Source organism: Loxodonta africana, chromosome X (assembly GCF_030014295.1).
Source record: "Loxodonta africana isolate mLoxAfr1 chromosome X, mLoxAfr1.hap2, whole genome shotgun sequence".
Classification (NCBI taxonomy): Eukaryota; Metazoa; Chordata; class Mammalia; order Proboscidea; family Elephantidae; genus Loxodonta; species Loxodonta africana.
Genome location: NC_087369.1, coordinates 153,890,382 through 153,905,301, shown reverse-complemented (window position 1 = coordinate 153,905,301; position 14,920 = coordinate 153,890,382). Strand labels below are relative to the sequence as shown.

At 37.8% G+C, this 14,920-nt stretch overlaps 1 pseudogene; it reads right to left on the bottom strand.

Moving 5' to 3' along the window:
- Positions 1 to 5,111: 5,111 nt before the first annotated feature.
- On the bottom strand, positions 5,112 to 5,975 carry LOC100669896 (olfactory receptor 13H1-like; annotated as a pseudogene).
- Between the last annotated feature and the right edge of the window lie 8,945 nt (positions 5,976 to 14,920).

Genomic DNA, 14,920 nt, shown 5'->3' with positions numbered 1-14,920 from the left:
TTATACAGGCAAAAAAAATGATCAAAAGAAGATGGAAGGAATACACAGAGTCACTGTACCAAAAAGGATTGGCCAATGTTCAACCATTTCAGGAGGTAGCATATGATCAAGAACTGACAGCATTGAAGGAAGAAGTTCAAGCTGCACTGAAGGCATTGGTGAAAAACAGGGATTGAGGGAATACTAATTGAGATGTTTCAACAAAGGGATGCACGGCTTGAAGTGCCCAAGAAATTTGAAAGACAGCTATCCAACCAACAGACTGGAAGTGATCTGTATTTGTGCCCATTCCAAAGAAAGGTGATTCAGCAGAATGGGGGAGATATCGTTAATATCACATGCAAGTAAAATTTTGCTGAAGATAATTAAAAAATGGTTGCCGCAGTACCTCAACAGGAAACTGCCAGAAATTCAAGCTGGACTCAGAAGAGGACGCGGAATAAGGGATATCATTACTGATATCAGATGCATCTTGGCCAAAATCAGAGAATATCAGAAAGATGTTTAGTAGTGTTTTATTGACTATGCAAAGTCATTTGACTGTGTGGATAATAACAAATTATGGATAACATTGCAAAAAGTGAGAATCCAGAACACTTAATTGTGCTCATGCGGAATCTGTACATAGAACAAAAGGCATTTTTGAAACAGAACGTGGGGATACTGTATGGTTTAAAATCAGGAAAGGTGTGCATCAGGGCTATATCTTTTCATCATACCTACCCAATCTGTATGCTGAGCAAATAATCCAAGAAACTGGACTATATGAAGAAGAACACGGCATCAGGATTGATGGAAGATGCATTAACAACCTTCGATATGCAGGTGACACAATCTCGCTTGGTGAGAGTGAAGAGGACTTGAAGGACTTACAAAGACTACCACCTTTGGTATGGATTACATCTCCACAAAAAGAAAACAAAATCCTCACAACTGGACCAATAAGCAAAATCATAAATGGAGAAAATATTGAAGTTGCCAAAGATTTCATTTTACTTGGATCCACAATCAACGCCCATGGAAGCAGCAGTCAAGAAATCAAATGACGTATTGCATTTGGCAAATCCACTGCAAAAGACCGCTTTAAAGTATTAAAAAGCAAAGATGTCACCTTGAAGACTAAGGTGCACCTCACTCAAACCATGGTATTTTCAATCGCCTTATATGCATGAGAAAGCTGGACAATGAGTAATGAAGACCGTAGAAGAATTGATGCCTTTGAATTATGGTGTTGGCAAAGAATATTGAATATACCTACCATGGTCTGCCAGAAGAATGAACAAATCTGTCTTGGAAGCAGTACAACCAGAATACGCCTTAGAAGCAAGGATGGCAAGACTTTGTCTCACGTAGTTTGGACATGTTACCAGGAGGGACCAGTTGCTGGAGGACATCGTGCTTGGTAGACGGTCAGTGAAAAAGAGGAAGATCCCCAACAAGATGGATTAACAAAGTTTGTGAAGATGAGGCAGGGCCTGGCAATGTTTCCTTCTGTTGTACATAGTGTCGATATGAGTCAGAACCGACTGGATGGCACCTAACAACAACAACAACCTGTGACTTGGACCCTGTCCTTTCCTATGTCTCTGTGCTCAGTGAGTGTTAGGAAAGAAGTGAATGATGCTGAGGGTGAGATCACCCTATCACTTAGCCCCTTTAGTATAAATGTTGTAAGTACCCTTCCTCTGAGGAAAAACATGTTGAACATCAATGAAATGGCATATAAAAGTGGAAGAGAAAGGGTTACACTGTGACCCAGATCTCCTTCAAATTCCTATTGTTACAATGTTCTTTCAGGTCCCCATTAGGTCTTAAACTATTGTAACAGCCTCCTAATCAGCCCTTTGTCTAATCTTCTACCTCTTCAATCAATTCTCTTTATTTTTGCCGAAGTGATCTTTCTAAACATAATTCTGAATATTTTACTGCCCTGCTCAACAACCTTCAATAGTTACCCTATAGCAAGGATCAGTAAACTTTTTCTGTAAAGGGCCATATAGTAAATACTTTAGGCTTTGCAGACCATATGCAGTCTCTGTCAAATATTCTTTTTTTTTTTAACACCTCTTTAAAAAGTTAAAACCATTCTTAGCTCGTGGGCCGTACAAGCCAAGGGTTGGATTTGGCTTTACAGGCTCAATTTTTTTGCACCTATAGAATAAATAGAATAAAGTATAAGTTCCTTAATATAGCATACTAGTTCTTCTATTATCTGGCCTACTGTTTTCTCTTTTGCCAAAAACACTTCCCACACCTTCTGCTGCAGTTATGTTGAATTGTTGGTAGTATCTGGAAGTACACCAGGCTGGGTTTTATACCTCCGTACTTGTTCACATTTTTTTTTTTTTTACTTGTTCACATTGCTTCCACTAAAATTGTCCTCCCATATCCAACTGGTAAACTACTCCTCTCTTAAAAACTCTTTTCTTAAGACTCTACTAAAAGCATTGTGTCTTCTCTTAAATATTTCCTAGTGGGCCAGTTTTAACTGTCACTATATGTTGTACAAATGTGGATTTTTTTTATATGTTGTACAAATGTGGATCACACATCTATAGTAGTCCACTGTGCTTATTTGCTCCCCAACTCCAATGTGAGCCTCTTAAAGGCAGAAAATGGCTTACTTGGATTTGCATCCCTAAACACAGTAGCCATTTAGTAAATGTTTGTAGAAGGAATGTTCCCAGTCACAGCGTTAGCTAGTGACCCAACACTAGCAACAACATAAAAAGAAATGAAAGAGTATCAACCTTCCTCTGAGTTACGAGTGACCTACACAGAGGAAAGTTTTTATTTTTATAGTCTCTAGACAAATTCCCCTGCTCCCATCGTTATACTTTGTTATGAGATTTCATCATACACCCATGAGGGCATGGAAGTGGTTGCAGAGACTCTCATGGTAGGTTTTTTTTTTTTAGTAATAATCTCTTCAATTAATTCCTGTGATTTTAGAATCCTAAATGGGGACTCAAAATCCGTTTTCTATTAAACATATTTTAAAAAATTGTACAAGGACATCTAGTATTATTAGTGTTAGAATGATGACCTAAAGAGGTGTTGGTGAGCTGCCCTTGGAATGTAGCCACTCTATCTCTGTGGGGAAAACGTGCTCTGAGTTCCAAGCTGATGACTTAGGAGTTAAATTTTGGACATAACTCATTCCTAAGTTTGGGACTGTCTCTACTTAAAATATATGAAACGTAGGTCAGAAACTGGAATAGGAGTCAATCAGATTAAGAGCAAAGCCATAAAGAAATATGATACTATTGTGTTTCTAAAATTAGACAATGCACTGGTGAGGTTCCTCATTGTATACTGTGGAGGGGAAGATGCGTAAAGGAAGTAGACTTTAGAAAACAAAGAAAAGGAATATTTGGTATCTATTAGAAAATCAGCAATAATGGCTAACATTTATTGAATGCTTACTGTGTGCCAGGACCTCTTCTAAGCACTTTACATGGATTGTCAATTTAATCCTTCCAACAACACTACAAGGAAACCAAATTCGTTGCCATCAAGTTGATTCCTACTCATAAGGACCCTATATGGCAGAGTAGAACTGCCCCATAGGGTTTCTAATGCTGTGAATCTTTACAGAAGCAGGCTGCCACATCTTTCTCCTGTGGAACTGCTGGCTCGAACCCATCTTTCGGTTAGCAGCTGAGTACTTAACCACTGTACCACCAGGGATCCTACACTATAAGGAGGTTACTATCATTATCTTTATTTTATGGATGGGGAAATCAATGTGCAGAGCAGTTTTGTAATTTGCCTAAGATCCTATAGCTAATAAATGGTGGAGCTTGAATTTGAACCCAAGCTTTCTGACTCCAGTGTCCACAATTTAAGCAGCTTCTGATGACATACATGGTACCAGCAACAAAGTGCAGTGTGGAACTTGGCCGTCTTAATACCAAGGAAAACTGAGTCAGAAGAAAATAAGTAAGCGAAAAGGGCCAGACTGGATCAATGGAGAATCGTCAGTTTCCAGTTGAGTTTGCCTCTTAGCTTTGGGCAGAAAATTGGAACAATCGGGGAATAAGCTTCACACTCCATTTGCCCATGGTAGTGGTAAAAGACTTATGGGAAGAGATCATTCTGTAGATTTTTTGCGCTTTGTTTTGTATTTTAGAAACCAGAAAGCATCAGTAAGAAAGTGAAGAAGGTGTCTGAGATGAGGTTAAAGCCTAGGGATAGAAAATATTGGGACCAGAAATCCATCTACACAAGAGGAGGGCGTGGGAGGAAAGAAAGTTTGAGGAGCAAGATATATTTCCCTTTTGCATGTGCTAAGGCAGAAGGGTCCTAGAGTCGGTTGGTCAAAGTCAAGATGAGAAAAATAATCAACAAGCTACCAAGATACGAAGTGCACAATAAATGATGGCTGCCAATAATAGAAAGTGCATATGGCATGTTATTAAATTGTGAAGGAGAAAATGAATCACAATCTTGGCCGTGAAGACTCTCGGGGAGAGCGGATATGCTAAAGCTCATAAATGTGTAGAGAAGTGGGAGCAGAAATGGCCAGAGGCTGCTAAAGCGCATCCTGGAAGAGAAGGCAGAGAAATAGGAGAAGGCAAAGGAATAGCAATTTTGGTTTAGACTTCTTATAAGAAAGTGATATGGCAGAAATTTAATATTTGTAGAAACAATCTTGGTTTGAGAAAAAGATTTATTAATATGTATAATATGCAAAATACTTTTTCTTTTTTTTAAATAAGAAATTGTAAGTATAAATTAGAATAATTTCTTTAAAAACATTTTTAAAAGGATAAAGTGCTTTCCAAGCAAATGATACTTCTTGTCATGAAATGTTATCACCTAAATGTGGGAATTGAGGGGCCATTAGGTTCAAATTAGGGCAGATACTTATAAAATGTGATATGAGGAGCAAATTTTATACTATAGTTGTGTACCCACTGTCTTGTATATGAATTTTATTCACCATGCTCACTAAAATTTTTGTTGTTGTTATTTGTTTTAAATGACTTAAATTACAATGATGGGTCAAGTTTTCATTCTTTTTTCCTGCACACTAGAGAAGTTTAAAGAGAGGGACTTGTCATTTCATTTGGCCAATTTTCTAAGTGCACCTTTTACATCCTTATTTCTCAGGGTGTAAATGAGGGAGTAACTGCTCCATAAAATATCAAGAAGAGTTTGTCCTCTTCCTGGGATTCCTTTGACTGAGGTTTCATGTACAAGTACATGGCTGTCCCATAAAATATGGTGACCACAGTCAGATGGGATCCACTGGTAGAAAAAGCTTTGAGCCTGGCCTCTGCAGAGCCGATCCTTAGCACGGCAACCACAATGCGAGCGTGGGAGATGAGGATGAAGGTGAAGGGCACAGGCAGTGTGAATATGCTGATGAACAGACCCAGAATAAGTCTGACTGGGGTGTCTGAGCAGTCAAGTTTCAACAGGGCCTGAACCTCTCAGGTAGAATAGTTGATGATATTATGTCCACAAAAATGAGCAGGAAATGCAATGACTGGTATTATTGTCAAAAGGAAGGCACTGGCCCAGGTAACCATGGCCAACTGTATGCAGACCTGATTATTCATAATGACGGTGTAGCACAGGGGGTTGGAGATTGCAACAAACCCGTCATAAGCCATGAAAGCAAGGAGACACTCGATCATCTCCAGAAAGAGGGATGTGGTCATCTGGGCATAACAGTTGGTATAGGAGATGGTGGGGAAGTCTCTGAAGTATTGAGTCAAGACATACGGCTCCCAGCTGGTGGAGTAACGGATATCAAGGAATGACAAGTTACTGAGAAAAAAATACATGGGAGTATGAGGAGAATCCCATCTGACTACAAAAATAATAAGGCTGTTTCCAAACATTGTGACTAGGTAGAAGAACAGTAGCCCCAAGAAGAAGGCAACCTGGATTTGAGGCTGTTGGGAAAATCCAACAAGGATGAATTCGGTGACCTCAGAGGCATTATCATTCTTTAGGCTGCCCATTTAGTTGTCTCAGGTTCTGGGAAAATAGACAATACATAATGTCATCTACATGAGAAATAAGAGGGAAAGCATCTCAGTAGCCTCTTAGAATTCATGTTCTGGAGCTCTGATTAATTACTGTGTATCGATTATCTTATTGGGTTAGGCTCTGAGGCACAAGTGTCCAATGATGGGAATATAGCCTGACTTTAATTTTCTGTTTTGTAGAATTTTATAAACCAGGAAGGCTGATCAAGTTGTTTGGACTTTTAGAGTCCAAATATAGTTACTTATATCTGGTAAGACATCTGCTTTCTGGTCAAATAAGACAAACATTAACATGGGGTTAAACAATTATTACTATCGTTAGAGGGCATACCTAGATAACTGATCAGTAAAGAGAGAAATATGCTATATAGCTCCCTGCCAAAATATGGGTTTGCCAGTTTTATTTAGTTGGATCACCAATTAAAAAAAATACATATGTATTTTCTAAGGTTACACTCAAGGATTCAGTTGTGGCTATGTGAATTCTTGAAATATTTCTTTGCTCTCCAACTTTTTTTTTTTCTTGTACCTTATATGGAACCACTTAAGACTGATAAATCAGAAAGCGTAAATGGAGCTAAGGCAATCAGTCAATTCAATGGAAAAACACTATCAGCCACATTGACATGAAATATACCAACCTACTGGTGGATTTACTGAAATCTCACTCTTTGTTTAATTGTTCTGACATCTATCCTCAAGTGGCAGAAGCTTACCATGTGCAGATCCTACCATCGCCACATCATTCCAAACAAGAGCTTAAAGGGTGATGGGAAAATCTTATCAGATTAAAAAAAAAATTGCATGAAGAAATGATTACCTGAAATTGTGAAGAAGGATAAGGCAAATTTGGGAATGCATGTTTCCAGAAATGTTAAAAAAAAAAAAAAAGGAAAAGACTGAGCCCTGTCAGTCTTGCATGGTTTAGGTAGGAGGTGAAACAATGACCCATTGAGGTCTCTTTTGACTTTAGGATTTTCTTATTTAGACATAGCATCAAAGCTCTCTTCATACCCAAAAGGCAGAGTGTTGAAATACAGAAAGAAAGTAAGGGAGCCAGCTGGATCTAAGCCCAAGTTCTGGTTCAGACACTGCACGATATTGAGAAAGTCAGTTTCTTGGTATGTGAAATGGGAATATCACCTAACCTCTTGTAGCATTGCTCCAAGTATCAGATGAGATAATTTCTATATAGCATCTAGCACATATATAGCCACCGAAGAAACATTAGTTTCCTTCCCGCTTTCACGCTCCGTGTAGAACCTACTCTTCAGCTCAGATTCATCCTTGTGAACATGTGCCAAAATGTCATTTCATCCTACCTTTCCTTGTGAGGTTATTACATTACCAGAAACAATACAATTTGAAGTTTTAGGTTTGAGTAACAACTAAAAGAAAGTTTGACTGTGTAAGTCATTAAAATTTGTTCCTGGTTGTAGGCGGGAAAGATACATGAAGAGACGAAAATTACTCACTGACTTAGGGCTGGAGGACAGCAACAGAGAAGTGCACCTCATTCATAACAGAAGCATTTTGCAGTTGGCAACACCCCCACAAATGACTAATCTCCAAGAAGAAATTTGATTCTTTCAACTGCAAGGAAAGAAGTTTAACACAAGCAGCTGTGGCGATAAATCTTCCTATCAGTTGTGGTTATAAGGCTGGAAAATCTTGAGGTAACTGTGCTGGTGACTCACACACATTTACTTCTACTTGTTTAAATATATTTTTCTTTTATTTACATAGAGGTGGCTTGTAATAAGCTACCATGAAATATTGGTGTCCAAAAACAATAAAAGAAAATTCATTTTCTAGCATACATAATAATAATATAGATGCCAGTTCATGACATGCAGTGTTTCCTTGCCTGTACAAATATTAAAATGATATTTCTTCTTGTAGTGTCCAAAATTCTGTTACTTTGCTTCCAGCCACTGAAAACAGAGGATATGTCCTTTTTGAATACGTTAAAATATATGTATATATATATATTTTTAAAGATTGGTGCTTGCCAAGAATGTATAGTCTACTTACAGACCTCAAGTATTTAAGTAGTGTTAAAAGAAGCCTCAATTCAAAGCAAGAAGGAACTTTGAAACTTTGGAAAATCTTGTGGTGGTTTAAGAATTCAAAACCTCAGTCTTAAGGAAAAGTTTCTGCTTCTGGGACTTAGGGAATGTCCCTGCTTTGCAATTAAGCCACTTAATACAAATAAGGAGAGAGAATACAAAGGAGAAGGAGGAGGAGACATCTGTTATATTTAGCTCATTAAAATAATGTTCACTTTCCTCCTAATTCCATTAATGAGAATTTCAATGAATGTTCCTTACAGCAATGATTCTGTAAAGTGAATATGGTAGTTGGGGGCGGGGGTGGACCACGGCTGGTCTTAAAGAGAAACTTTCTTCCGTTTGGGCAGTTCTTCATTTACGCTCTCTTCTACTAGCAAGTTAAGTGTCCAGTTAATGCTATCAAGATTTTAAAATGAGGAGTTTTGAAGACCAAGATGTACACTACACTGTGATTGCCTAACTTTGCTTAAATTTTGTGCCTGCTGGGCCCTGTGAATGGTAAGCTATGTGGCTCAATCCGGTTTTCTTTCAAATATGATTGCGAGCTCAACAGAGACTACATGATGTTTTATTTTTTTTAGTTTTACTTTTTTAACCTGAGGGAATTTAGACCATGTATAATGGAAGTAAGGTGTACAGTTTGGGGTCTGTGAGCCCCTTGACTTTAGTGACCGTACTCGAGTCATCTCTGTTTTTTCAGCCACTCTACCTTACACAAGGAAACTCTTGAAAGATGTTTACTGAAAGAAAAGCTCTTGATATCATTTTGACTAAATGGGTAGTTCCATTCAGGTATTTTTATATTGCATTTAATTATGCTAGTTGCTTTTGACCATTTGACCTCTGAATAACTTTTTTTTTCTGGAAATTTTTACTCTTCACTTTCTTTGTACACAAAAAGTGTTGACGGATAGTGGAGTGCTCTATAGAAAGACAAGAGACAAGGAGGACTTTCAGCCAGAGAGTCAGTCGGTTTACATTAGAATTTTTTGTGTCATTCCTCCTATCACTGTCCATAGAGGGTTCGTGGTGAGGTTACCCCTATGTGGAACACTCATTCCTCAAGAATTTTCTCTGTGGTTCTATTTTAGGAACCTTCCCACCTCTGTATGTTAAAAATATATTAAACCGGCATGGAAAGCCACAAAATACAAAGGAGAATAAGATGGTGAGCATCTGCAGGAGCATACAAATTGGGAGAAATTGCAGTGTCATGAAAGAAATATTTTATGGAGGACACGGTTGATGCTTCCCTAATGAAGATTACAGAACTGACATAGAGGCAAGCTACAGTAGGAATGGAAGACTTCAGCTGTCCAGGCATCTGCGGGAAGTCTCATTCTGCTGAAAGCAGGGTATCTGATAAATCTGACATTTGCCTTGCTGACAATTCCATTTCTCAGAAGGTTAAAGAAGCATTGAGGGGAAATAATGGTATAGGCTTAATTATGATGGAAGAAACTGGAATTTTGGGAGAAAATAACCATATCATCTGGGAGTTCATAATAGAAAGAAACTCTTTGGCCAATATTTCTAAAAGGGAAGTTGGTGGTGAGGCCATAGATATCTTTTCTCTGAATCTTTTAAGATTTACAAAAAGTCTCTTATAACAGTTTGACCAAAGCTAGAAAGTCCCCAGAGACTTAAGATGAAAATAGATGTTTTTTTATTTCAAGAGCACATCACGGAGCAGGCAAATGGCCCAGACTCAGCTCTGCTGGGTGTAAACAGTGTTTACATAGCAATCTCATCAGGCCTGATTGACAGTAGCTTTCCCTTCCCTGAGTCAGAGTCTACTAGACCCATTCCCATAGCATACTGACCCGTGCAGCCTCATCTTAAAGTTTACCAGGTATCTGGATTTTACTTATCTCATGGATACTTTCCTCGGAGCACCTGAATGTTATATTTTTTGGTGCGGAAATGGGAGGATTCAATCTAGGTTTCACTAGTCAGGCAGAATCATTAATTCATTCAGTTATTCATTCAACAAATATTTATTGAGCTCATACTATGTGTCTAGCTCTGTTCTAGGTGCTGGGGGTAGAATAATGAACATAAGAGACAAGGTTTTCCTTCTTATTTAACTTACATTTTATTGGGAATTGACAGACAATAAACAAGTAACGAATATAAAAAACAATTTTAGATAGTAAGAAGTGTAAGGAGGAAAATAAAACGGTGATAAGAAAGAGAGTAGTGGAACAAATTTATTGCTATAGATGTATGGTTAGGCAAGGCCTTTTCAAGGAAGATGACATTTGATCTGGAACAAAAATGACATAAAGGAACCAACTGTGTGAAAATACAGACGAGAGCTCCAGGCATAGGGAACAAGTACTAAGACCCTAAGGCAAGAAGACATTACAGTTTGCTCAATAGATAGAAGATAACTGTGGGTAAGGCATAGTGTAGGGTGATCAACTATCCTGGTTTGTTCAGGACGTGCTTGTATACCAGGAAACCCCTCAATTCCTGTTTGGAATTTGAGATTGCCGCAGAAACTGGTTAATAACATTGACCTTACAGAGTATTTGTCTCCAGGTTAACCCTTTGGTGACCCAATTGTTTTCTGCTTTGAATTCTTTGTTGATATGATGTGTTTTCACTAACGGAAGCATGCTGAATCATTGGGTATGTCTGAATTTTTGTTTTTAGTATGGGTTTTTTTTTCTTGCCCCCTCCCACAAGCCTACCCTAAGTAGTTAGTGGTACATATGAAGTGCCACTAACTATACCCCAGAGTCCTCACCTGGGTCTATTGATACATATGTGTAAAAAATAAAAAATTTCAAAATTTCTATTTTTCCTACCAAAAATTCAGATATCTCATACAATACCCTGTAAAAACAGTTACTTGTGGCACACGCCCATTTCTTCAATTTTAAACAGCCATAAAGGCCCCTGGCTTGTGACAGCATGCACTGTCAATAGGAAAGAAGTTTCCCAATAAACCCCAGAGGCTTAAAAAGTTCATAGTCACTATATGTACCACTGGGCACAAAACGGTTTTAAGCATGCCGTTGTCCTTCCATCTTGCCCAGGTGATATGGTTACAAGATCTCTAAATTGCAAACCCATATCTACCCCTGAAAACACTGTTTTTTTTAGTGTTTCTCTTGAAGAATGCTCCTTTGAATTAGACACCCTTCTGCAAGCATGGAATGACAAATATACAGTAGGAAGAAACTATGGTTTGTGGCATTCATCTTCAACTGAGTCATCCTAGAACAGTCAGGTGTTTTTAATAGCCACAACTTCCCATGTAAGATTATGTTTAGCAGGAAAGCAAAGCCTCTAACCCTGATTTTTCCACACAAAATATTGTCAAACCCATCAGTCCACTTCTTGTAACTATACAACTGATTTTCGTTTATCCTCAATGGCAGGGCTTTACCATTTGCCAAGCAATATTTCATCTTGTTCAGTATGGCACAGAGTTCCAGTGGGCAAGCCATTTCTACCTTTTTGAATCTCAATTTCCCCATTGGGGCAATCAGCCTTATAACATATGTCTTCTGGGAACATTGTGAGCTAGACTTAGGAGAATAGCGCATGCAATGTACCTAGAAGAGAGTCCAGTTCATAATTTTTAACTCCAGTCCATTGGGATATTTATGAATTCTAATTCTGGTATCCAGAACTTTGCCTATCACTCTTTGCTTCCTTATGTCATGAAAAAATGGAAAAATTTGCCTTCTGAATTTTTATCTAACTCATTTGATAAAAATATTAAGCAGAAAAGGGCCCTGAGCATGTCACTGGAGATATTCTTCCAAGGTAACATTGATCCATTAGTCAATACGTTTAGAGAAATTTGTTTAAGCAGATTCTAAGTCTTAAAGTTTGAGGAGAAATGAAGAGTTAAGTTTTGCAAGTGATGAGTTTGAAGCGATGGCAGAAAAGCAGCAGGAGATACTTTGGAAGCAGGTACCAATCCATCCTAGGCATAATTGCTAAGATAACTTTCCAAAAACTTGGCTATGCTCAAGTATGTCCACTGAAACATGTTTAGGAGTTCTCTATTTCTCCTAAATTAAGTTTAAACATCTCAGCCTTTTATTGCAAGCATTTATAATAATAATGCAGCCATAGACAATACGTAATGAATGGGCATGGCTGTATGTCAATAAAACTTCATTTTAGAAAAACACATAGTGGATGAGGTTCAGCCCGTGGGCCGTAGTTTGCCAACCCCAGCTTTAGATAATTTACAATCAACCTTAAAGAAATACCCTCACACATGTATACTTTAGCCTAGGGGTGCTGTTTTCTCCTCATTTTCCTTTTCCTCTATGACAAACTCTTGCATGACGGAGGGTCTTTCTCTTTTTCACCAAGTATGATGTCCTTCTCCAGGGGCTGGTCTCTCCTGATAACATGTCCAAAATATGTGAGATGAAATAAAAAATCATAAGGAATAATATTTGAATTTTTTTAAATGAATAAACAGCTCAAGCTAAAGCTTTTCATGGAACCTAAATGGAATAATCATACAGTAAATTATTTATCAACTTAGAAGGACTTATTACCATCCTTTATTTACATTAGTTGACCCTTGATTGGATTGTAGCCCAAAGAAAAGTCCAGCATGGTGAACTGGAGGGCCAACTGTGCCACTTCCTTCTCCCCTAGGAGAAGTATATGGTCTATAAGGCCAGAAGATAGCTTTTATGACACATTACTGGAGATGAGCAAACATAATGTTTTAAAACCTGAAAGCTCCTCTGAGTTAAGCAGTTTAGAGTGTAATTTTTTACCACCTGGTAAAATAATAAAACAATATTGGTGCCATGTGAAAAAGAATGAAGATGGTTGCTTTTAAGGATGATTTGTGGTGGGTTTATGTGCCAATAAAACAGTATTGAGAACTCAGTTGAAGGACAGTGGAAATTTGGACCTTGGACAAATATTGAACAGGCACCTCCTATGTACAAAGAATTGGTCCTAGGCACTCAACATCCCAGGAAGCTGCCTGCAGGTACTCACAGTTGGCTAAGGAGAGGAGGGATTAGGTGTGTCACTTGGGTACAAGTCCTTGTAAGATGAGGTGCAAAGGGGTAAGGTCATAGCAGAGGGGTATCTGAGGTGTCACAGGAAATTCTTTCTTCTGTTGGCCTGGAGAATGTCCCAATGTATCATTCCATCCATCGTTCCTTGGGCTGAGCAGTGTCACGTATCAACATAGCTCACACATTAGGGTGTTTCTTTTCATTTAGTACGGGGCTGAATTCAATTCCAAAAGTAACTCAAAAGAGGCAGCCCCTTTACTAAATGTCAAGAGGAACACTCCCGAAGTCTATTTTTTAAAAAATGCCAGAGAAGGAGATGGAGTCACGGGTCCTAGGGAATACAATATCAAAAGATTTCAGAGTTGCAATGGGAAACTATTTCAAAGCCTTTCGGTATTAGGTCCCACAGAGACAATTAGAAGGCCCTTCACATGAAATACTCAGAAGTGTTTACAAGAACATGCCCAAGAGAAGTTTATTTCTGGATTATTAACACTAAAGTTGTTTTCCTCCTTAATGAAGTCTCTAGCTCTTCAAAAAACATAAAAGATTTCATTGAATTCCTGGGAACTTTTGGCTCTTAATGGCCTAGGAAACCAACATGTGCATCTATGTGGTGCTAAATTCCAGGATGGAAGACAAGCAAATCTGCAACAGTCTTCTGGATTATTCTAATATGTATGGTTGATAAAAAGTTATTTAGTTTGGTGCCAACATCACTACCTCTGGGAAGCATACTTTGATTCCTCAGGTAAATTTTAATATATTTTAAACAGGTTTATTTAAATATAACTTACCATGAAGTTCACCTCTTAAAGTGTACAATTCAATGGTTTTTTATTCACAAAGTTGTGAAACCATTACTGTAATATAATTTTAGGACATTCCTATCATCACCAAAAGAACGCTGCACCCATGGCCATCACTCCACAATCCTCCCCTCCTAGCCATATGTAACTACTAATCTACCTTCTGTCTCTATAGATTTACCATCTGGACACGTCATTTAAATGGGTCAAACCACATGTGGCACTTTGTGTTTGGATTCTTTCACTTAGCATAAAATTTTCAAGGCTGATCCATTTCGTAGCATGTTTAAGTATTTCATTCTTTTTTACTGCTGAGTAATATTCCATCATATGGATATACCACATTTTGTTAACCTTTCATCCGTTGACAATTTGGGTCATTTTCACATTTTGGCTATTGCGAATAATGCTGCTATGAAAATTTGTGTACCTGTCCCTTAATTTTTAAGAGCTCTTTATCATTAGATATATTAACCTTTTGCCTGTGATATATGTTTAAAATATTTTCTCCTAGTTTCTCAGTTTATTTTTATTTATGGTGCTTTTTTTTCATATAACTTAAAAAGATTATGTAGTCAAATTTATCAATCTGAGTTCTTTTAATGCCTCTGTATTTCGGGTCATAGTTTAAACCCTTTTCCCTACATCAGTTTCAAAGAGGAATTCCTCCATGTTTTCTTCTAGTACTTGCATGGTTTCATTATTTTTTCTCGCTTTTAAAATAATCTTTTTATTTTGAAATAATTTTAGATTTACAGAAAAGTTGCAAAGGAAGTATGGATAGTTTCCACATACTTCCTCTAATGTTAACATAACCACAGTACATTTGTCAAAACTAAGAAAGGTCAAAACATTGGTATGATAGAATTGACTAAACTGCAGACTTTGGGTTTCATCAGTTTTTTTACTAACGTCCTTTTTCTATTCGAGGATTTAATCCGGGATCCCACATTGTGTTTATCCCTGTCTCTTTAGTCTCCTCCAGTCCAAGAAGGTTTCTCAGTCTTTCCTTGTTTTTCATGATC